The following is a 25,869-nucleotide window of genomic DNA, read 5'->3' as shown; positions in this document are numbered from 1 at the left end:
GGAAGGGCACGACTCATGTGTGCACCTTCATACCGTGCTCATGACATGCCCGTTTCCCCAAACAACCCAGAAATCTGTGGTTAGCAATGACTAAGGGTTTATTTAACCCAGGTTGTGAGGCCCACAAAATAATCAGCTGGCATTGACTGGTTGGGCTCTAAACTATTAAATACAAGTTTGGGGTTATTTACTCTTTCCTGAGCGTAGCTATGATTGTATATGCGAAGCCATGAAAGCTGAGACTTGGCCTGTGGACATCGGAGCCCCACGCCTTCTTATGGGTGAACTTTTTGCTCCTAGAACTGAGGAAATTTCTAGAATGGTCTGGATCTCTCTTCTTCTTGGTTATGTTCCTTTCCTCTGTGCGTCTTTTGAATCCAGTTTCCTCTCCCAGGCAAGCAGAGACTTCAGCACAGCCTGGGCTGAGCTTGATTTCCAGGAGTATGGGGTTGGGGGTGCGGGTGATAGAGGAACTTCTGTTACGGAACCAAAGCAGGTCCGCCCTTGGGGAATCATAGACAGAGACACACCGGGTGGAGCTGCCTCACAGGGTCCCCTGTATTTGCAGCAAATAGGGACATTACTAGGAGTGATTTCCAAAGTCATGACTCCCTCAACAGGGGTAAACAGTCTCCTTTTATTTTTGGATTGGGATGAACAAATCACAGGGTGATTTTAACATTATAATGAAGCTGAGGTAACTGTGTATATAGACCACATTTTCCTTACCCATCCGTCTATCGATGGACACTTGGACTGCTTCCATGTCTTGGCTGTTGTAAATAATGCTGCTATAAACATAGGCGTTTTCATTTTCCCTGGGTAAATATCCAATGGTGGAAATACTGGATCATTTGGTATTTTAATTTTTAATTTTTTTTAGGAAGCCTCATATTGTTTTCCACGATGGTTGAACCAATTCACATTCTTGCTAGCAGTGCATGGAAGTTCTTTCTCATCTACATCCTCGCCAACACTTGTTGTTTCTTGTCTTCTTGATTCTAACAATTCTAACAGGTGTGAGTTGATATCTAATTTTGGTTTTGATTTACATTTCCCTCATGATTACTGATGAGCACCTTTTCATGTGTCTGTTGGTCATGTGTAGTCTTCTTTGGAGAAATACCTATTCACGTGCTCTGCTCATCTTTTTTTTTTTTTTTTTTTTTTAATTTTTTTTATTGTTATGTTAATCCCCATACATTACATCATTAGTTTTAGATATAGTGTTCCATGATTCATTGTTTGTGCATAACACCCAGTGCTCCATGCAGAACGTACCCTCCTCAATACCCATCACCAGGCTAACCCATCCTCCCAACCCCCTCCCCTCTAGAACCCTCAGTTTGTTTTTCAGAGTCCATTGTCTCTCATGGTTCTTCTCCCCCTCCGATTTCCCCCCCTTCATTCTTCCCCTCCTGCTATATTCTTCTTCTTCTTTTTTTCTTTCTTAACATATATTGCATTATTTGTTTCAGAGGTACAGATCTGAGATTCAACAGTCTTGCACAATTCACAGCGCTTACCTGAACACGTACCCTCCCCAGTGTCCATCACCCAGTCACCCCATCCCTCCCACCCCACCCCCCACTCCAGCAACCCTCAGTTTGTTTCCTGAGATTAAGAATTCCTCATATCAGTGAGGTCATATGATACATGTCTTTCTCTGTTTGACTTATTTCGCTCAGCATAATACCCTCCAGTTCCATCCACGTCGTTGCAAATGGCAAGATCTTATTCCTTTTGATGGCTGCATAATATTCCATTGTATATATATACCACATCTTCTTTATCCATTCATCTCTTGATGGACATCTTGGCTCTTTCCACAGTTTGGCTATTGTGGACATTGCTGCTATAAACATCGGGGTGCACGTAGCCTTTCGGGTCCCTACTTTTGTATCTTTGGGGTAAATACCCAGTAGTGCAATTGCTGGATCATATGGTAGCTCTATTTTCAACTTTTTGAGGAACCTCCATACTGTTTTCCAGAGTGGCTGCACCAGCTTGCATTCCCACCAACAGTGTAGGAGGGTTCCCCTTTCTCCGCATCCCCGCCAACATCTGTCATTTCCTGACTTGTTAATTTTAGCCATTCTGACTGGTGTGAGGTGGTATCTCATTGAGGTTTTGATTTGGATTTCCCTGATGCCGAGCGATATTGAACACTTTTTCATGTGTCTGTTGGCCATTTGGATGTCTTCTTTGGAAAAATGTCTGTTCATGTCTTCTGCCCATTTCTTGATTGGATTCTTTGTTCTTTTGGTGTTGAGTTTGATGAGTTCTTTATAGATTTTGGATACTAGCCCTTTATCTGATAGGTCATTTGCAAATATCTTCTCCCATTCTGTCAGTTGTCTTTTGGTTTTGTTGACTGTTTCCTTTGCTTTGCAAAAGCTTTTTATCTTGATGAAGTCCCAATAGTTCATTTTTGCCCTTGCTTCCCTTGCCTTTGGTGATGTTTCTAGGAAGAAGTTGCTGCGGCTGAGGTCGAAGAGGTTGCTGCCTGTGTTCTCCTTTAGGATTCTGATGGACTCCTGTCTCACATTGAGGTCTTTCAACCACTTGGAGTCTATTTTTGTGTGTGGTGTAAGGAAATGGTCTAGTTTCATTCTTCTGCATGTGGCTGTCCAATTTTCCCAACACCATTTGTTGAAGAGACTGTCTTTTTTCCATTGGACATTCTTTCCTGCTTTGTCAAAGATGAGTTGACCATATAGTTGAGGGTCCATTTCTGGGCTCTCTATTCTGTTCCATTGATCTATGTGTCTGTTTTTGTGCCAGTACCATACTGTCTTGATGATGACAGCTTTGTAGTAGAGCTGGAAGTCTGGAATTGTGATGCCGCCAGCTTTGCTTTTCTTTTTCAACATTCCTCTGGCTATGCGGGGTCTTTTCTGGTTCCATACAAATTTGAGGATTATTTGTTCCATTTCTTTGAAGAAAGTGGATGGTATTTTGATGGAGATTGCATTGAATATGTAGATTGCTCTAGGTAGGATTGACATCTTCACAATATTTGTTCTTCCAATCCATGAGCATGGAATGTTTTTCCATTTCTTTGTGTCTTCCTCAATTTCTTTCATGAGTATTTTATAGTTTTCTGAGTACAGATCCTTTGCCTCTTTGGTTAGATTTATTCCTAGGTATCTTATGGTTTTGGGTGCAATTGTAAATGGGATCGACTCCTTAATTTCTCTTTCTTCTGACTTGTTGTTGGTGTATAGGAATGCCACTGACTTCTGTGCATTGATTTTATATCCTGCCACTTGACTGAATTCCTGTATGAGTTCTAGCAGTTTTGGGGTGGAGTCTTTGGGATTTTCCACATAAAGTATCATATCATATGCAAAGAGTGAGAGTTTGACTTCTTCTTTGCCAATTTGGATGCCTTTGATTTCTTTTTGTTGTCTGATTGCTGTGGCTAGGACTTCCAATACTATGTTGAATAGCAGTGGTGATAGTGGACATCCCTGCCGCGTTCCTGACCTTAGGGGGAAAGCTCTCAGTTTTTCCCCATTGAGAATGATATTCGCTGTAGGTTTTTCATAGATGGCTTTTATGATATTGAGGTATGTACCCTCTATCCCTATACTCTGAAGAGTTTTGATCAAGAAAGGATGCTGTACTTTGTCAAATGCTTTTTCTGCATCTATTGAGAGGATCATATGATTCTTGTTCTTTCTTTTGTTAATGTATTGTATCACGTTGATTGATTTGCAGATGTTGAACCAACCTTGCAGCCCAGGGATAAATCCCACTTGGTCGTGGTGAATAATCCTTTTAATGTACTGTTGGATCCTATTGGCTAGTATTTTGGTGAGAATTTTTGCATCCATGTTCATCAGGGATATTGGTCTGTAATTCTCCTTTTTGATGGGGTCTTTGTCTGGTTTTGGGATCAAGGTAATGCTGGCCTCATAAAATGAGTTTGGAAGTTTTCCTTCCATTTCTATTTTTTGGAACAGTTTCAGAAGGATAGGTATTAATTCTTCTTGAAATGTTTGGTAGAATTCCCCTGGGAAGCCATCTGGCCCTGGGCTTTTGTGTTTTGGGAGATTTTTGATGACTGCTTCTATTTCCTTAGTGGTTATAGGTCTGTTCAGGTTTTCTATTTCTTCCTGGTTCAGTTTTGGTAGTTGATACATCTCTAGGAAGGCATCCATTACTTCCAGGTTATCTAATTTGCTGGCATAGAGTTGCTCATAATATGTTCTTATAATTGTTTGTATTTCTTTGGTGTTGGTTGTGATTTCTCCTCTTTCATTCATGATTTTGTTGATTTGGGTCATTTCTCTTTTCTTTTTGATAAGTCTGGCCAGGGGCTTATCAATCTTGTTAATTCTTTCAAAGAACCAGCTCCTAGTTTCGTTGATCTGTTCTACTGTTCTTTTGGTTTCTATTTCATTGATTTCTGCTCTGATCTTTATTGTTTCTCTTCTCCTGCTGGGTTTAGGCTTTATTTGCTGTTCTTTCTCCAGCTCCTTTAGGTGTAGGGTTAGGTTGTGTACTTGAGACCTTTCTTGTTTCTTGAGAAAGGCTTGTATTGCTATATACTTTCCTCTTAGGACTGCCTTTGCTGTATCCCAAAGATTTTGAATAGTTGTGTTTTCATTTTCATTGGTTTCCATGAATTTTTTTAATTCTTCTTTAATTTCCTGGTTGACCCATTCATTCTTCAGTAGGATGCTCTTTAGCCTCCATGTATTTGAGTTCTTTCCGACTTTCCTCTTGTGATTGAGTTCTAGTTTCAAAGCATTGTGGTCTGAAAATATGCAGGGGATGATCCCAATCTTCTGGTACCGGTTGAGACCTGATTTATGACCTAGGATGTGATCTATTCTGGAGAATGTTCCATGGGCACTAGAGAAGAATGTGTATTCCGTTGCTTTGGGATGGAATGTTCTGAATATGTCTGTGAAGTCCATTTGGTCCAGTGTGTCATTTAAAGTCTTTATTTCCTTGTTGATCTTTTGTTTAGACGGTCTGTCCATTTCAGTGAGGGGGGTGTTAAAGTCCCCCACTATTATTGTATTGTTGTCGATGTGTTTCTTTGCTTTTGTTATTAATTGCCTTATATAATTGGCTGCTCCCATGTTAGGGGCATAGATATTTACAATTGTTAGATCTTCTTGTTGGATAGACCCTTTAAGCATGATATAGTGTCCTTCCTCATCTCTTATTACAGTCTTTGGTTTAAAATCTAATTTGTCTGATATAAGGATTGCCACCCCAGCTTTCTTTTGGTGCCCATTAGCATGGTAAATGGTTTTCCACCCCCTCACTTTCAATCTGGGGGTGTCTTTGGGTCTAAAATGAGTCTCTTGCAGACAGCATATCGATGGGTCTTGTTTTTTAATCCAATCTGATAGCCTGTGTCTTTTGATTGGGGCATTTAGCCCATTTACATTCAGGGTAACTATTGAAAGATAGGAATTCAGTGCCATTGTATTGCCTGTTACTGTATATTGTTTGTGTTCCTTTCTGGTCTATGTTGCTTTTAGGCTCTCTCTTTGCTTAGAGGACCCCTTTCAAGATTTGTTGTAGGGCTGGTTTCGTGTTTGCAAATTCCTTTAGTTTTTGTTTGTCCTGGAAGCTTTTTATTTCTCCTTCAATTTTCAATGACAGCCTAGCTGGATATAGTATTCTTGGCTGCATATTTTTCTCATTTAGTGCTCTGAATATGTCCTGCCAGTCCTTTCTGGCCTGCCAGGTCTCTGTGGATAAGTCTGTTGCCAATCTAATGTTTCTACCATTGTAGGTTACATATCTCTTCTCCCGAGCTGCTTTCAGGATTTTCTCTTTGTCTCTGAGACTCGTAAGTTTTACTATTAGATGTCGGGGTGTTGACCTATTTTTATTGATTTTGAGAGGGGTTCTCTGTGCTTCCTGGATTTTGATGCCTGTTTCCTTCCCCAAATTAGGGAAGTTCTCTGCTATAATTTGCTCCATTATACCTTCTGCCCCTCTCTCTCTTTCTTCTTCTTCTGGGATCCCAATTATTCTAATGTTGTTTCGTCTTATGGTATCGTTTATCTCTCGAATTCTGCCCTCGTGATCCAGTAGTTGTTTATCTCTCTTTTTCTCAGCTTCTTTATTTTCCATCATTTGGTCTTCTATCTCACTGATTCTTTCTTCTGCCTCATTTATCCTAGCAGTTAGCGCCCCCATATTTGATTGCACCTCATTGATAGCCTTTTTGATTTCTACTTGGTTAGATTTTAGTTCTTTTACTTCTCCAGAAAGGGTTTCTCTAATAACTTCCATGTTTTTTTCAAGCCCAGCTAGTATCTTTAAAGTAATGATTCTGAACTCTAGATCTGACATCGTACTAATGTCCGTATTGAGTAGGTCCCTGGCAGTCGGTACTACCTCTTGTTCTTTTTGTTGAGGTGATTTTTTCCGTCTTGTCATTTTGTGCAGAGGAGAATAGATTAATGAGAGAACAAAATGCTAGCAGGGTAACAACGTCCCCAGAAAATATACTCTAAACAAATCGGAAAAGACCTGAAGCAGTGGGAAAAGAAAGGGAAAGAGAGAAAAAAGAAAAGGAAAGAAAAAAAGAAAAAAGAAAAAGATAAAGATAAAGATAAAAACAAACAAAAGCAGAACAAAACAAAACAAAACAAAAACAGAATGTGATCAAATATGATCAGGCTGGATTATAGATCAGTGCCACACACTAGATTTTGGGTGTATTTTGGTCTGTTAAAAGAAAGTCCCTCCCAAAATTTTAAGGAAAGAAAAACTTACATATGTACAAAAATAAGGGTTGATATGATGAAGGGATGGAATATGACTGTAACGATGGAAAGTATAAAAAATTTTAAAAAAGGATTTGATAAGTTGTTTGAAAAAAGAAAGAAGAGGATTAAAAAAAAAAAAAGAAAGAAAGAAAAAAGGGAGAGAATGTGATCAGGCAGGGGAGTAGAAAAAAACCATACACTAGAGATTTAGAGTATATTTTGATCTGTTAGAAGAAACTATCTCAAGATTTTAAAGAGAGAACAAATTATATATATATGCCAAAAATACGGGTAACTACTATGAAGGGATAGAATATGACTTTAAAAATGAAAAATAAAATTTTTTTTTTTTTAAAAAGGGATTGATAAGATGTTGGTTGAAAAAGGGAAAAAGAAAAATTCAAAAAAAAAGAAAAAAGGAAAAAAGAAAAAAAGACAGTTAAAAAAAATAATTAACTTTGAAAGACTAAAGAATCATGGTAAAAAAGCCATGAATTCTATGTGCAGTGTTCCCCTAGCGCTGGAGTTCTGCCGTTCTCACTGATCGGTAAACTTGGTCTTGGCTGGCTGTTCTCGCTGATCTTCTGGGGGAGGGGCCTGTTGCCGTGGTTCCCAAATGTCTTTGCCGGAGGCAGAATTGCCCCGCCCTTGCCGGTCCGGGCTGAGTAATCTGCTCGGGTTTGCTCTCCGGAGCTTTTGTTCCCTGCAAGCTCTCCGTACAGCTTTGGAGGCGGAGAGTGAAAATGGCGGCCTCCCAGTCTCCAACCCGGAGGAGCCGAGAACTCGGGGTCCCGCTCCTCAGCGAGCCCCCAGAGAAAAGCAGTCAGTCACTCCCGTCTCCCCGGTCTCCGGCCACACTCCGCGCTCACCCATCCTGTGACCGCGCCTTTCTATCTGGCACCCGACCCCGGGTGGAGTCTCCAAACCCAGCAGATCCCCGCGGTGCGCTCCCGCACCTCTCCTCCCGGGGGAAGAAGGTGAGTCTCCCCGGATCTGCCGCTTGTTGGGTCCCCGCTGGAGGAGCAGTGGCCCGACTGTGCCGCGGATCACGGTCTATGACAACCCCGAGCTGAGAGCCCGCGCCTGGGCTCCGTCTCTGCAGCCGGCTTCCCCGCTCCGATCCCTGGGAGCTCTGCCGCACTCAGGCACCCCCGGTCTTTCTGTGACCCCGAGGGTCCTGAGACCACACTGTCCCGCGAGGGTTCCACCCCCCACTTCGCCACCAGAGTGACGTCCCTCAGCGGAGCAGACTCTAAAAGTTCCGATTTTGTGCTCCGCGGCTCTATCACTTGCCAGAAGCGGCCGACGGAGGCCCCTCCCCGCCGTCTATCCTCCCGAATATCGCCTCGGATTCACTTCTCCGCACGTCCTACCTTCCAGAAAGTGGTCGCTTTTCTGTTCAGAGAGTTGTTGCTATTCTTTTCTTCGATCTCCTGTTGAGTTTGTAGGTGTTCAGAATGGTTTGATCCCTATCCAGCTGACTTCCTGAGAGGAGACGAAATCCAGGTCTCCTACTCCTCCGCCATCTTGCTCCGCCCCTCGCTCTGCTCATCTTTTAAACAGATTGGGTTTTTTGGTGTTGAGTTGCATGAGTTCTTTATATATTTTGTATATTAACCCCTCATCAGATATATCGTTTGCAAATATCTTCTCCCATTCAGGATGTCTTTTTGTTTTGTTGATGGTTTCCTTCACCATGCAAAAGCCTTTTATTTTGGTGTAGTCCCAATAGTTTATATTTGCTTTTGTTTCCCTCGCCTCAGGAGACCTATCTAGAAAAATGCTGCTATGGCCGATGTCAGAGAAATTGCTGCCTGTGTTTTCTTCTAGTATTTTTATTTTTCAGGTCTCACATTGAGGTCTTTAATCCATTTGGAATTTACTTTTGTGTATGGTGTAAGAAAGTGGTCCAGTTCCATTTTGCATTTTTCCCAGCACCATTGGTTAAAAAGACTGTCTTTTCCCCATTGTATATTCTTGCCTCCTTTGTCATAATTAATTGACCATATAAATGTGGGTTTACTTCTGGGGTCGCTATCCTGCTCCATTGATCTATGTGTCTATTTCGGTGCCAGTACTGTACTGTCTTGATAACTATAGCTTTGTAGTAAATCTGGAATTATGATACCTTTGGCTTTGTTCTTCTTTCTCAGGATTGCTTTGGCTATTTGAGATCTTCTGTGGTTCCATACAAATTTTAGTATTATTTGTTCTAGTTTTGTGAAAAATGCTGTTGGAATTTTGGAAAGGGATTACCTTGAATCTGTAGATTGCTTTGGATAGTATTATACAGCCATAAAAAAGGATGAGCCTATGCCATGTGAGACAACAAGGATAGATCTAGAGAGTATTATGTTAAGTAAAATGATTCAGACTGAGAAAGACAAATACCCTAAGATATTCCACTTATAAATGGAATCTAAAAATGAATAAATAAAAAAACACAGAATCAGAACTATAAATAGAGAGAACAATTTTTTTAATGATTTTTTTTTATTTATTTGACAGAGAGAGACACAGCGAGAGAGGGAACACAAGCAGGGGGAGTGGGAGAGGGAGAAGCAGGCTTCCCGCTGAGCAGGGAGCCCGATATGGGACTCGATACCAGGACCCCAGGACCATGACCTGAGCCGAAGGCAGACGCTTAATGACCATGGATTCTGAGAAACAAACTGAGGGTTTTAGAGGGGAGGGGGTGGGGGAGTGGGTTAGCCCGGTGATGGGTATTAAAGAGGGCACGTACTGCATGGAGCACTGGGTGTTATGCACAAACAATGAATCATGGATCACTACATCAGAAACTGATGATGTAATGTATGGTGACTAACATAACATAATAAAATAAAATTAAAACATTTTTTCGTCTTTCTTCATATGCACTTATTTTATTTCATGACATGCCTTTCTTATTTTATAATTTCTTCTTCTTGGCGCAGTATTATTATCTCACTATTATTATTCACTCTAATGTCACTTTCAGTACTTTAAATAAATATAATGATCTGTTTGTATTGCTGTTTTAACTTTCTTTATTCTAGAACAAGATCATCAAGTTTTATCAGTTTGTTTTGTTATTTATTTTCTAGGATATTATTCTGCCTGAGGTTATTTGTGACTCGGATCTGACCTCATCTCCTCTAGCAGATTTCTCTGATTCAAAAGAACTCATCTTCTCCTGGGAATCTCTAAATGCCTCCATGCTTCAGCACCTAGGAGACCTTCCTTACAGGTAAGGAAGATGAGAAATGCCCCAAACACTGCCCCTCATCTAAATCTTCTAAAATCTAATTCAAAATGAGAGCGCACAGGCAGAGACCTGTTCTGCCTGGCTCACTCTGGTACGCCAGCCCCCAGCACAAGGACTGGCGCGCAGTAGGGATGTAATAAATATTGGTTGGATGGATAGGTAAGTGAATGCTCCAAATGCAATCTCCAATTCCCCCTCCTTGAAGACAAAAACTGTTGTAACTTGCAACAATGGCAGTTCATCCCAATTAAAAATATAATAACAGTATTTTGATTTCACACAGTCAGTCCAGAGTCACTGCATTTTTTCTAACAACTCTGCTAATCCACATCACATTTCCAGCACTATAACATGCATGTTCATGGTGACCCACATGTTGTTTCTGGGGGAAGTTGAGAATCACACTGCGGAAAGGCATGTGGATCAAACAATGGTCACCATTCAACTTCCATGGTGCTACATTTGCCAGGGAGATGCACCTGAGCACCAGAGATCTTCCGTCCTTGTTTTTTTGTGTGTGTGTGTGGGGGGGTTCCTTTAGCTCAAAATGAACGCACTGGAGTTTAACTTCGTGTGGCTTTAGGGGAATAAATACATGCACATTGCACTTAAGAAGAGCATGTGTCACATTCAATCCTTTAAAAGACGTTGTATAAAGTGCTATCACCTTGCCAAGCCCTCTATACTGAGGTTATGCTCACTGATACCAATTCTGGAGAGATCTTTGCCCCAAACCAGTTGTCCACTAGGGTAGGGGAAAGAGCTCACACTACTTAGCCAAAGTTTTTTTGTTGGCTTTTGAGATGATATAAAAAATAACATAAAGAAAAGAAAAGAAAAGAAAAGAAAAGAACTTCAGCCTTTTGTGTCCCGAGATTGTGAGACAGGAACCCTGCAACAATATCAAACTGAGGGACTCTCTTGGTCTGTATCCCCCCATAAAGGGATACAAGTTGGAAACTGTAAGAGACAATGGATGGATGGGCCTCCAGGTTCTAAGGGGAGGTCAAGAGCAGTTTCAGAAACAAGTATGGAGTCATGAGAGTTTCAGAGATAATTGCTAAGGAAACACTGGAAATCCACAGCTTCCAAACTTTGAAGTCAGACCTGGGTACTAACAAAACTGCCATCCACCATGTTTGCACATTTAGAAGTCTTGTAACCCTAATACTCTTCCATTTCCCATTCGTACCTGGGGCACGAGACCACCGATTTCACTTGTCCATAGGGAAAAAAGGAGAGAAAGATAGCTTATGTAAAGGCACACGGCACTTAGGAATTGTTCAGTCCATCCACCTTCCTGTCCACCTGTGCAGCAGGGTTGGTACGTTACAGGTGCCATGGTGACTTTCAGACTATAACCCGCAGTCTCCCGCAATCCACACTGTGCCACGAATCTACACCACCGGTCCCATGTACCCACAGAAAGCTGCGTTAATGTCATTCCGATCCATTGAACATCTTGCTGGTCAATCACAATTTCTTACTTTGGCTTCTATTCTGGTGCCATTTCTTTGGACACAGCACCCTTCTCTCCCTGCCTTTCAAGAGCTTCCAAAGTTCTATAGACTGAGTCAGTGCTAAGTGGATCACTCTATGTTTCCCTTGTCTTTCCCTCTTTTTTAAAACACAAATTTTATTATTATTACTCAGGTAAGCTGAGGCCAATGGATCAGGAGATGACTGTGATAGTAAATGCAGTCTGTTAATCACAGATGCCAAGAGGCGGAATGCCCTGAATGATGGGGGGGGGCACACGGGGAAGCGCCAGGGTCACCAGGAGGCAGAAGCAGTGGGTGGAGGGGTAAATATGGCTTTACTGTGGCTTCCCTAGGGAGAAATAGGCTCTGCTGTGTAGGCAGGTTTGGAATTGGCTAATTTGAATAATTTCAGAGGGCTCTTGGGTGTAGGGGCTGGTCTTAGTTGTCTAGTACTGGGGGCAATTAGTTTAGAGAAATAGTGGCCAGGAGCGTAAGCACCCCGATAAAGGGAGTGGTCAGGCATGGGCTCTGGATTGGTTGGCCCTCACATGACAGGCACACTTCCTGGGGCGTCTTGCACTATGTCTTGGAATTGGCGGGCCCTGCGAGGGGCAGTCTCTCCAGGGTTGACAAGTCCCTAGTGTCAAAGCACCCAAAATACAGAAAATTAAAAGGCCTGACTCAGAAACTGTCTTTTCTCTTGGCACTTTCATTCAACTATATATTCTGATTTGTTAATTCATCCAACTTACCTAATAACCTTCTTAACAAAGGGATGCTTCCTTATTCAAGCTTATAATTTTGCAACATCTACTAGTGTCCATTGCTTATAGTAAGTACTCAGTGGGTATTTGTTCATCGAAGGAGAGCACAACAGACATTTTACTTGAAAAGTGGCAAAGAGAAGAGAGGGCAGCAGAGATGAGGAGGGTGGTTACCAAGGGTCACAGGCAAAGGGAACCAATAAAGAAAATTAAACAGTACACGCATGCTTTGTCAGCAAGACTCATCATCTGATCTCTAAATGCATTGCCTATTAGCAAAACAAAAAACAAAAAACAAAAAACAAAAAAGCAAAACGAAAACCAAAAAAACCCCAACCTCACAGAATACAAATGTGCTAGTGATTGGTAAGAGCTGAAGGGTAACTCCTATCTTCCTACCCCAGGTATTTATTGTCATGTCCTCATTTTTAGCACCTCCTAGAAAACCCAACATTAACTTGACTACAGTAATAGCACGGGAGAATTTTCTGGTTAAATAGATTGCATATAAGATGCACATCCAGGAACAGGGATGGGCAAGAGTGCAAGCTGACCAGGAGCCTTCCCTCTTAGTGGTTCCCAGAATGGCTGGGCTTGGTGGCAGGGCTCACACTGCTCAGATGATTTCAAGAGACAAATGCAGAGGCAGGGACCCAGAAAACCGCAAGACCCTGGGAAGTTTGCCACAGCTTTACTTCAAACCAATCTTTCAAATCAGATTTGCGGATGCGTCTTCTACTCAGTGGGGAGTTTGGAGGACGATAGAACGTTTGTCCAGTATGTGTTAATCTAATGATTCATCTCCATTTAACAGCTTCAAAGCATCACAAACACAAGACACTCATTAAAGCTTACAAGTGAGGCATAAAGCCAGCCGGCGATTTTGACGCCGAGCTTTGACATCAAACTGCTTTTGGGAAGCTGGTTGTCTCTGCTCTGACTGGGACAGAATCTACTTTCCTTTTGGGGCACGAGACTTCAGGAATAAGTCCAGCGCCAGCTTTCAGTGGAACCGCCCAGAATGTAGGGCTAAAGAGATCACATGGGATGTTCACATACAGCCCCACACTTGCTGGGCTGGTCCTCTTGCTTTACTGAAGAGCATGATGAACTCTAGAAGAGTCTCAGCACAGAGACACCGCAGGGCACGATCACCGTGCCAGGGACGGGGCCTTGTCATCAGCTCTCAGCTCCTCTCACGTGCTTCCCCATCACCTATGCTTCCCAGCTTCCGCTGGATCCGCCCTCCACAGAGTGTCCCAGTTGGCCCTGCATCTTCATGCCTTCCTCTTTCCTGGCTCCAGTCTTCCTACTGACATCTCACTCAGATCGGACCTCCTACAAAAAGGGCCTTCTGAGTCCATCGCTTGCATAATCTACTGTCACAGTGTCCTTCTCTTTGCTGCCGGGAGCCTGAGCGTTGTCCCTTCCTCACCCTGTATCCCCCAAACGGCCCCCTGAAACTTCTCTGGGAAGGTCATCTCGACTGCCGGACACAATAGCCTTCTTTCATTTTTCTAGCCAGGCTACTTCTCCCCACATGTTTGCTCTTATAAGGGCAGGTCCTAAACCACACGTTCTCCCCTTCTTAGCAGATGGGGCTAACTCCAGACTGGACAGGCCCTGCAGTCTGTCCCCGAGCACAGAGAGGCAGGGGAGGGAAACGGAGGGGACACAGACACCACAGCCCCTGTCTGTGTGGCCCACGCAGTGCACATCTCTACAGTGAGCTTAATAATAGCACCTACTCAGGCTTGCTATGCGACTGGACACGCTCACATATGGAAAGTGTTTTGAACAGTTTCTGGAATGCACAAGATTTGAGAGTCTTTGTTACGTGTTGCTACTCCTTCTACTTCATTTCTGGTCCAGCCTCCCCTTCCCTCTGGCCGAACACTGATGTTCGACTTTTGACCTTGGACACAGGCTTTCTGCAGGAATGTGGCCTGTGGGTTTTCTCATCACCTTGCAGAGGGATGAACATCCTTGGTCGCCCGTTGTCACCAGATGTCGTGTATTTAGTCTCTGCAGAGATCAGGAACTGTTGCAGGAGCGCACAGGTCTGCCACTTGGCCTGTGGTTTGGAAGGGGACCAATGCGGAGCTTTTGACACATGTCTGGGGCTGGAGGGGAGGGTGTTCTCACCTGCTCCAATTCCAAAGTTTTGAATTAGATTCAAGCCGCACTGTGAGGATCTTCCAGAGATTGCAGACTTGGCTAGCGCGTGCGGAGGGTCACCTGTTCCCTTTACATCATCCACCAATGGGGGCTGGTGCCTGTTATTTCCATTTCCCAGAGAGGGACAGCCGAATGTGCCAAACCAGAGAGAACTCATTTACGGTTTGAGTCTCATTTCAGAAACTATCATTAGCAAAACCAGTCTAATTTTAGTGATCTTAGAAAGGAAGAGAAGAGAAGTAGAGGCCATTCTGTGGGAGGAAGATCCCTGGAAAGTTCTGTGTGCTGACCTCCGAGGGGCAGTCCTGGCCCAGTGCCTGGCTGGTGCGGACGGGCAGCAGGTGCCGCTCAAGAGCACGGGTGTTCCTCTCACCGCGGCCCGAGACCGCCCGGGGCAGGTGCAGGTGGCCTTGGAATTTTGAGCGTCTTCAGACCTCAGGCTCCCACCTCTCCCTCCGCCCTCCTGGGGTGACCCTGGTGCCTTCTACTCTCCCACCTGAAGGAACAAAATGTGCACTCTGGTCACTTATGTGGATTCCGGTGTCTCCAGTCAAGGTTATCAGGGAGAGAGCTTCTGTAAACAACAATAACAGAAACACTTAATGAGGACTTTTAACATATCGCGTGACAGAACTTTTATAACCAAAGATAGAATGCTTGAACCAAGCAATCAGAAAGTGAAGTTTGGGGGATTAAAGTATTTGGCAAACATTCCCAAGATGCTGACTCTATACAAAACAGCATAGACTTTGTATAGACTTTATATAAGACACAGCTTTTTTTTTTTTTCTTGAATCAATCACTTGGTCATATAAAGAATGGTTGGTATTTTAGTAACACAAGGAAAACAAAAAAGTTTGTATTTATTTGGTTTAGTAAACTCAATCAGTGTAACATATCTAGTAGTACATTTTTGTTGAAGATTTTTATTTATTTGATAGAGTGCGAGAGAGAGAGAGAGAGAGCACAAGCGGGGGGTGGCAGGCAGAGAGAGAAGCAGGCTCCCCGCTGAGCAGGGAATCTGATGAGCAGGGAACCCGATGCAGGGCCCGATCCCAGGACCCTGAGATCGTGACCTGAGCTGAAGGCAGACGCTTAACCGACTGAGCCACCCAGGCGCCCCTCTAGTACTACATTTAAAATTTTCAAGTTCTGAGTTCTTTCTGGTATAATTTAACCTTTGACCACATTTTCCAGCTTACATAAGTTTCTCGTGCCACATCTAAGGCACTTCTTAGTTTATAGAGTCATTCATGCAACTAATATTAACTCTTTGTCGGTTACAGGCTTCCCCCTGGCATTTCAGCCTGGCCTCTTGGGAAGTGAGCATACCATCACAGACTTCTGAATTTCCACTAGATGGGCGCTTGCACACAGGGAAAGGAGACAAAGTTGCCATCCACACAGAAACTTTGAAGAGCTTGGGCAGCCAGAGCAGGGCTGGTTTGAGGTGCTGATCCACAGGCAAAGGTCCCCTAGGAGCCCAAGCCACTGGGGTGGGGCTGCAGGTGGGCCCAGGGCAGGGCAGGGGGGCAGGGCTGGAGGGGGGCCTCCTCTGATCCTACACAGTCACGCATCCCCTGAGTTGGGAGACGTGGGGCTCAGACCTGTGGGCAACGTGGCAGGGAAGCCGGGCTGTGTGGGGGTGGACCTGGTCCGGGGACAGTGTTTCAGGAGAATCAAAACAAGCCCAGCCCCAAGGGAAGATGAGGTGCTGAGGAAAAGATGGGCAGGAGACCATTTGGACTTCTGAGTATTGCAAGTTCATTTATTTAGACTGTTTTAATAAACAGTCCTTTCTAATTTCTAAAAGCTCAGTATTACTAGAAACAGAAACATTGTTTCTCTGTCATTCTACACTGCACACCTTCTCCCCAGTTGACAATTGACTTTTAGCTTTTTCCATGATGTGTCAACCATGCAGGTGATCAGGCATCTGTTTCCCTGCGTGGGGTTTGCTGTCACAGCTCACTGCTCTTCCCCAGGGTCTCCTGCCCCCATGGCGGGCCTGCCCCCCAGAGGAGTGTGGACAGGTGCTCCATTAATCCACGTCTTTATGTCCTTTGGGAAGGTTTTATAGTTTTGTTCAAAAAGGTGCTGCATTTAAATTCAGTGCCACTTACAAATATTGTTTTCCATAACATTTCTAATAGTTACTTCTGAAATATAGAAGCATATAATTCTTGTTCATTTGTTTTTCTCATCAGTCGCCTTGAATTGTTTGTGTGTGTGTGTATGTTTTAATCAGTAGACCAACTTAGTATTTACGAATAATGATTGTTTGTTAATAGAACTTTCTATTATTTGTGACATATTTCTCAGATTTCTTCAAGTTTTGTAACAATGGTTACTGCTTACAAAAAATGTGAATTATAGACTTGATGGCAAATAACCTTGCCTCATTCCAGATTTTAATGGGAATGACACTATAGTTCTGAATTAGCTATGACAACAGCTATGCATTCCTCAGTCACCAAGTGAGTTTTTCAAGAGTATATATGGAGGGGCGCCGGGGTGGCTCAGTTGTTAAGCGCCTGCCTTTGGCTCAGGTCGTGATCCCAGGGCCCTGGGATCGAGCCCCACATCGGGCTCCCTGCTCCGGGGGAAGCCGGCTTCTCCCTCTCCCACTCCCCCTGCTTGTGTTCCCTCTTTCTCTGTCTCTCTCTTCTCTGTCAAATAGATAAATAAAATCTTAAAAAAAAAAAAAAAAAAAAAAAAAAGAGTGTGTATGGAATCCTACCATAGCCTTGTGAATCTACTGAAATGGGGGTGCTTTTTTTAATCCTAGATCCAACGATGTGATGAATTATATTAATTTCCTAAAGCTAACATGGGAATCAGGATTCCTAAATTACATTAATTTCCATTCCAGTCACCATGGAAGTCCAGGTTGATAGGAGGTCTCCTCTCAGAACACTGTTTTGCCAGATTTTCTTGCCTGTGAGAAGCCTGCTCTCCACTGAACGTGGTTCCACCACCGGTGTCCATTTTGTCTCCTAGAAGACCACCATGTCCAGTTGTTCATGTGCCCCACTTCACAATCTAACAAGTGCTAGTAACAAACAGGTCAGCCCATGAGCCTGGGAAGAGCTGACTTTTGACTTTCTGCTTTTCTGAAAACATGGATTTATTTAAATTTATTCTATTCAGTATTCGGTGTACATGTCTCCCAGCTTTCTTTCATTCTGGAAACCTCTTAGCCATCATTGGTTTCAGTATCATCTTTCTGTCAGTCTTTCCTGCCCTGGACGGAAGTCCTCCCTATCCGTCCTCCATCTGTTACCTACTTCTTCTATGTATCCTGTAATCACTTTATCTCCCTAGTGAGCGTCTGTATCTGTTTTTTTGTTCTTGCACTTGTGTTTTAATTGTTTTCACTCTGGGCTTTTGTCCTAAGAAAATTCTTCAGTACAACTATGTAGAGTTTTTTTTTTTTTAAAGATTTTATTTATTTATTTGACAGAGAGAGAGAGAGCACAAGTAGGCAGAGTGGCAGGCAGAGGGAGAAGCAGGCTTCCCACTGAGGAAGGAGCCCGACGTGGGGCTCGATCCCAGGACCCCGGGATCATGACCTAAGCTGAAGGCAGCCGCTTAACCAACTGAGCCACCCAGGTGCCCCACAACTATGCAGTTTGTTGACTGTTTGTAGTCAGCTAGAGCCCCCACATCTACTGATAATTTTTATCGTGATGATTATATTTTCAACTCCAAGTTTTGTTCATATATGACAGAATGCTTTTATTTAAACAAGCTTTGGACTTCAGGTTAGTGCTGGGGTTATAGAGCAGTTGCACAGATAGCACAAAAGAATTCCTTTATACTCTGAATCCAGATTCCCATGTTGTTAGTACAGAACCTACATGATTATTACACGTTTGTCACAAGTGATAACACAACAGTGATGCATTACTTTTAACCAACCTCCATATTCAGAGTCCCTTAGTTTTACCTAATGCCCTTTTTGGTTCCAGGGCACCATCTGGGATATCATATTACATTTAATCATCTTGTCTCCTTAAGCTCTTCTGGGCTGTGACATTTTCTCAGACTTGCCTTGTTTTTGATGACGTTGGCAGTTTTGCAAAAAATACTGATCAGGAGTTTTATAGATGATCACTCAGTTTGCATTTGTTTGATGTTTTTCTCATGATCAGACTTGTATTACAGGTTTTGGAAGGAAGACCACAGTGTAAAGTACCCTTTTCATCATATAATGTGAAGAGTCCCAACTTTCAACATGAGCTGACAGTGAGGATGTTGACCTTGATCACCTGGCCAAGGCTGTGTTTGCTAGGTATGCCCACCATAATGTTACCTTTCCCCCTTTCTATACTGTCCTGTTTGGTAATACATCACCAAGGATTCCCCACCTATGGATGATCTATGAAGCATGACCCATAGGTGGGGGGCTGAGCAAATCCTTCTTGATGAGGAAATGTCTACATAAGCTCCTTGGAATTCTTCTGTATGGGAGATTTGTATTTTATTTCCCATTTACTGGTTCATGCAGTCATTTCTTTGTATCAGTATGGACTCAAAGTTGGTTCTAGTAGGCGAGATTTAGCATGGTCTTTTAAACTTGAATTACCCACAGGTAGATCAGAAGAGGTATTTTTTTTGGAAATAGGAAACTTGTGTGTGTGTGTGTGTGTGTGTGTGTGTGTGTGTGTGTGTGTATTAGATAAATTGTCAGGAAAATCTCTCTGAGGTACAAAGGGTTGGGCAGGATCCCATATGAGAGGGCAGCAAGCATTGGGCTGACATGATGGATCGCTGGCTCAGCCAGTGCAATGCCTTGCTTGCTCCCGGAAAATGAAGCTCTTGGTTCATGTCGGCACATGGTACTGGACAATCAGGTCCACATTTTCTGCCCTCTTCAATAATTGAATTCTACATCATTTTGGCAAGTTTTTTTTTTTTTTAATGAGGAAATGTATATAAAACACAACACAAAATAGTGAAAACATAATAAAATTGGGCTTAGAGGACATCTATTAGGAATTCTTGATGTACATAAATATCTTTATGGGGAATTTCTTAGAAAGGGGGCAGAATGTAAGAACACAGAAGGTGAATGTATACAAAAATCCGTGCGTGTCAGCCCAGGATTGAGGGAAACCAGAGCTGGAAGCCTCTTTGCATTCGAATAAGAGATTCATGTTGGCAAGTACAGAAAATATATGCTGTGTTCTCACTTATGGAATCACAGTGAGGGTTCTCTCCATGGGGTAGAGGTGCATGGAAAGCTTTTGGGAGTCAGACAAATAGACAAATACAGCATTAGAGAACAATGCTAATCTGTCCACAATGGCCTCTACGTTGTCAGCGGGCCTTTGATGTCTGTTTGTGGGCACCGCATTTTACGTCTTGGGTTAGCCATTCAACCCCCTGAGATGTCTTGATTGACAAAATAAAGACCTTGGGCCATTCATCTGTTAGATCAAAAGACTTGGAGGCTCACCATTTTCCCCTTAAACTCTCGACATCCTATGATTGATGTAATCTACATTCACACTTGTGTGTCTAGTTTATCCATTTACATGGCAGCGTAATATTCTGTTACTACTCACCAACACCTTTCCTAGGACTGTGGTGGGGTACAGTATCTGAGTTGTTAGGAATTATCCACCTGGCATCTGGGACTCCCAAACCTCAGCGTCTGATTCCTAAAAGCACAGGTCTGGCAGGAATCACAGGCAGAAATTCTCTTTAGGGTATTCTTTGTACTTTATTTAGACAGTTTACAATTTCAGTTAAAATTTACGTCTCTAACCATTAACACTCTAAGGATTTAATAGTTGCACTCATGAAAAAAAAAAATACTGTCAACAGGGTTTGGAGAAATAGCCCCTCCTCTTTAGGTCCCTCTCAGTAAGTGACGCACTGGGGAAGTGAGGTGGTAGCTGTGAAGGTCAAGTTCGTGAGTTAAAATCCTGTGTTCCACATGGAGGTAAAGACTGCATTTCCCAGTTTCTCCCTTCCATGAGGGACAAAGCCACGTGGATCTCATTTAATCAAAATCTAGGTCTTGCAGGGACAGGGGGAATGATCAGCTGTTCTAGATGGCGAGGTAGATGGAAGGAGGACTTGGGCCTGACTTTGAAATTCTGAATTTCCAGCAAGTTCCATAGGAACTTGCCTGAATCATGAATCATGTAATTGCTTTGAGTCAATATCCTAATCTGTACCTAAGAATAATCCCCGCTTTGCTCATTTTATGCTGTGGACTGTGAAAATCTCAAGGTAATAAAGGTCAATCTGTTCAACACAAACCGTTCAGTAATTCAGTAGGAGGCTAGGTAGAGACGCTACCATGGTTTCTGTTTCACAACATCCACGTACCTTATTCCTGTTCCTGAAAGCCTACGGTGCATATGGCGGTCAGTACAGGTGATCTCGGCTGCAGTCCCATGACCCCTGCGAACTGTGCTTGGGTTCTCTACACCCCAGACTCTGCTCCGTTGCCGCTGTTGCCGTTGGTTTGTTTTCTTTCGGGATCAATGTGGGTGCTCTCAATATAAAATCTCATGTTTAATTCCTTCCTGGAGGCTTAGCTTTGCCTCCTGACACCTAGAATGGACCCAGCACCCTAAAGTGTCCAAGATGAAATCCTCCTACTCCAATGTCACGTGATCTTCTAATTCTACTAGTGAGCAGAAAATGTCCAACCACAGCCACCGCAGATCCTAATGCACCATATACTATCAATTTCCATGCAGAGGAAATGTTTTCAGTTCCTAAAATCCCTAGTTGCTTAAAGGGCTCCCCTTCCCGGGTTCGCCAGGCCCTGGCACTGTGGCCGTGGGGACCAGTCTAGACCTACCATGGATTTATGTCGCCATGTCCCTGGCAGTGTGGGTGGGACTTAACCAGTAATAGAAAGAAGAAGAAAAGGTGGCAGGAGAATTAAGATGGGAGCAAGAGGAAGGGCACTTCCCACCCGTCGGGGTACCATCTGCGAGCTGTCTTCAGCCACGGGCTCAGTTGCTCTTTTAGAAAGCAGTGGGTTATGACAGTTTTGACCCAGCCCGGATGAATCACAGCAGTGAGGGTTACTCTGAATCAGGGACAGCTCCCCAACCAGAGTCCCAGGGGCCACAGGCAGGAAGTCAACAGGTATCAGTTAATACCACTCATAATAAAAGAAGATGTGCGTGCTGAAACTCTGGATATAAAAATCCACCTTTGGGGAGAAAGCCAACAAGAAGCTAGGCATATAAAAATCCTCCGACCAAATCCACCGTTGGCTTTGAAACAATACCCATGAAAAGAAAAGCAGCAGCTGAGTTTGGTTTGAAGCCAGGACACACGGCTTGACTCTGGTTACAGGGAATTTGGCACAAGCCGAAGGTGCTGCGTGTTGCCGCCTCATCCAAACATACATTTTTGTTTAAGTGAGTTCAACGGTGTGGAGTGAGGCCTGCCTGCCTGCCCTGGGCTGCGGGGAGGGGCCTGCAGGGGCGAGGCCCGGGCGTGGACTGCCAGCTCACTCACAGCCTGTGTGAACCGGGGCATGTCCCTCAGCCTCTTGGAGTCTTGATTTCCTCACCTGTAAAGAGAGGGTGGGGTAGTAATCCTACTTATTTTTAGAGTTTTAAGAAAAAATGTAATTCATAAGATGCCAAGTCCTTCACACACAGCTGTCAACAGCGGGGCAGGTCTAAAGCGGTAGCTTCACCAACAGAAGCCTGCCTGCCGGATGGTGGGCCACGCGGCTGGCTGGATAATGCAGAGGTCCGTGCCGTCCATCAGCTTCTCAGGTCCTCCAGGGAGGAGGAAGGCCTGGGAAGTGAAGGGGTGGGGTTTGGATTCTGGTGTTCCTCGTGTGCTGGTCGAGAAGCCTATTCCCAAAGTAGGATTCCTAGCAGGTGTCTGGACAGGTTGGTCCATTCTGAGATAAAGACATGGGATGGCAATGCTTGTTAAGATGAAAGTCTTAGTTTGACTTTGAAAATGCACTTGGATGAAGCCTTATTGCTGGGAGGGCAGATTCCAGTGCATGTTAAGGCGAGGTATCTCTAGGGACAGTTTAGGCATCAGAAAATTAGGAAGTAAGTGTTCAGTCCAGACCCCATGTAACCCCAAACATAAAAGGGACTTGCATTGCTTGATAAATGTCACCTCTGATCACATGAACAATCTTCTGATGTCAGAGGAAGAATGGATAGGGCTGAGCCAGGCAATGATCTCCCAGTAGCTGTTCTCCCTCTTTCCTCAGGAAGAGAACCCCCCAATTTTATTGTCATTCAGGCATATGGCCCAGATAAAGACTGCATTTCCCAGCTTCTCCCTTCCATGAAGGACAAAGCCAAGCCACGTGGATCTCGTGGGGACCAGGTGGAATGATCAGCTGTTCTAGAGGCCACTCCTAGGTTGAAAGGCTAACTCAGTTCCAGAATGACCTATAGTTATCTACAAAGGGGTGACAAGGAGGAAAGAGGAGATATTTTAGGAAGCAGAGGGAACAATAATATTCTGAGATAATAAAAGAAGGAATTAACATTCACCTTCTGAGCTTGCGTTCTTCGCTGAAACAGCAGGGGTGTATTTCTCTTCATTCATGTTGGTATGCATATGTAAATCACTCCAGTTTTATTAACGGACATGGTTCTTACTGTTCATTGCAGTACGCAGACCCTGGTTGGAATGCCTGGCTCTTCGTTTGGCATCAGGATGTCACAGGGCTGTTTTCTTGGGCGCGGGGGCACGGATCCCTGGCATGTGTGTGCTCAGGCGGCAGAGTTAAGTGTCCAGGCCCACTGCAGGCTGTAATTTCTCACCCAGTGTCTTCCATCAGGCGTGTGGGTACATGGAAGGGACACCGAGGACGTAGGGGGGTCCCTTGTGTCCAACAAGCTATCAATCGATGGCATGGGCTAACTGTCACCGACCCAGGGCTAGCTCCTGTGAAGGAGCGTGGTGTCACCGGGGAGGCCTGTGTTGGCCAGACCACCTCTGCATCCGGTTAATAGCTCACTCTTCACAGAACTGATTTCTGACCCCAGAGGTATTTCCGAGTGTTCCGGTGACTGCACTCAGCACTGAGTAACCGGGGTTAACACAAAACACAGCACGATGGCCCCTCGAAATGCTTCTTGCTTTGGTCTCCAGGTCGTAGATCATGCAGGGAATTCAATCTCCCTTCAATAGAAAGATTAATGTTGTGACCTCATGGAGGGCGGGGGAGCCCTGTCTGAGTGGTGTGGATCAGGCTTTGGGGCAAACTGGCTCATCCTGGTGTGAAAGTGGTGGGCGGCCGTTGCTCCCACGGAGACTCCGACGATCCTGCCCAAGCGTCCAGCACAGATGGATACACTGTGCGGGGAGGGAGAGGAAACTCTCCCCATCGCCACAGGGATGCCATGGGCCCTCTGGCTAGTAAGCCGAATTTTCTAACGCCGTGAGCTCTGTAAGGTGAACATACCGAAGCATGTTGTCCAAAACCCACTTGTTAACACACACTATCACGTAAGAGGTGGGATGCAGGGGGTCCCGGGGCTGCCTGGAGGAGCCCCTGTTTGGGGACCCCTGGGTGGTCTTATGTTCTGCACAGATGCGGTTCCCGGGCCCCTGCTTGCACTCCACTATCTCTGCCTCATTCACAAACTCTAACATCATCAACCTCAAGGCCTTTGGACACTGGGGGCTTCGGTGTCTGAAACTTGGCTTCTATTAAGGCTTCTGATTAAAGGTGCACTGGATTTCCACTTCAAAATTTATGCATATTTGGGGAAATAATCCATTGAATGTGATGTAGTGAGCAGAGTCATTGGGGGAAACATCAGAAGCAAGGCTGGTCTTCCATGGCACTGGACAAGCTCACAGGGTCACGGGGAGCTGGGGGTGTCTGCAGTTTGGGATTGCACGGAGTGTGCTCTCTGCTCCCTCTGTGGGTACTCCAGGTAGGTAAAGAACAACGTGGTAAACCAGAGACCCTCACGGCCCATCACACAGCTCCTAAGAAAGCCAGGCAGGCAAATCCCCCATTTGGATTATGAATTTTCAGGGGACAGCGGGCCATCCTATGGCATCTGCTATGCACCAGAGAGTGTTTATTCACCTGTTGAATCTGCACCATCACTGAGGGAGAGGAAGTAGATGAAGATTCCTGCTTCACAGATGGGGACACTGAGACCCAGGGGTGTGAAGGGACAGCCACAGCCCCGGCGAAGATTTGCCCTGCTCTCCCTGGGCTCAGCGTCTGTATCCTCACCACATCCTCCCCCCCCCCCCCCAGGAGCCCCTGTGGGTCCTCAGAGCACTGTGCTCTAACTGACCCCCTGGCTTCACCGCTTAGCTGCAGGAGAGGCGCTCAGACCACTGTGAGTCCAGGAAGAACCATCTTACAAGAGTGATTTGGTCAGGATTGGCAAACCTAACTTTTTTATGGTGAATATCCACCCCGTCTGTGTCTCTGGACACTCAGCTTTCTGAGAACACCATCTTTTTTTTTTTTTTTTTTAAGATTTTATTTATTTATTTGAGAGAGAAGGAGAGACAAAGATAGTGACAGCAAGCACAAGTCAGCAGGGGCGAGGAGGAGAGGGAGAAGCAGACTCCCACTGAGCGGGGAGCCCAATGTGGGGCTCAATTCCAGGACCCTGGGATCATGACCTGAGCTGAAGGCAGACACTTAACCGACTAAGCCACCCTGAGAACAGCAGCTTAACCTCCCCTAGGAGAGGATCACTTGTGGGCTTTTCGATGTTAAGTCCTTCCTTAACAATTAGTTGTTAAGCTAAATATATGTCTTGAGCTTTTTTTCCCTCCCACTAAAGAATTAGGAAAGTCGAGGGAGACAGCACGCCTCTGGTGTGGCTTCCTCTCAGCGCATTAAGGAATGCAACCTCGTCTACACCCCAGCAGTCCACACTCGGTTGTCTCATATTTGCACATTTGTGGCATGACTCCCCGTATCGCAGCCTGCCTTGCTCATGCCGCTTTCATCAGATGGAACCCTTATTCTAAATCAAAGCTCATCGGGCTCATCTGCAGGCATAGGAATCACCCCCAACTCTGACCGTCCACCTCCAGGACCAGAACTGTAAGGGAGGGCTCCCTTTTCCCTACTCCCCCGTCCCCTGCACTGGGCATTTTGTGGAACTGGGAACCTCGTACTCTGGAAGCAGCTGTAGGTTAGCGGGAAAGAATATGAATGATTTAATGAATGTAGTTAAGGAGTCTTGTTTTTACAAAAACAGGTAGCTTGAAATGTGGTCAGTTCCACTCAACAGAATTGCTGGATACTCATAATCTTGTAGGGTCCCACGACCTCAGATTTCCAAAAACACGTTTTTCTTCCTCTGAGCACCTTTTATGCAGGGGTAGGAATGGCTGGAGGAATGTCAGCACAGAGGACACTTTACAGGTTTTGTCACTCATTCCCTTTGATTTTGATTTCTTTGGGTTCAATTAAAGTGCATGTGTGTGAGAACTTCCTAGGCTGTCTGTGA

Source organism: Halichoerus grypus, chromosome 2, assembly GCF_964656455.1.
Source record: "Halichoerus grypus chromosome 2, mHalGry1.hap1.1, whole genome shotgun sequence".
Lineage (NCBI taxonomy): Eukaryota > Metazoa > Chordata > Mammalia > Carnivora > Phocidae > Halichoerus > Halichoerus grypus.
Note: the sequence above shows the minus strand (reverse complement) of the source record.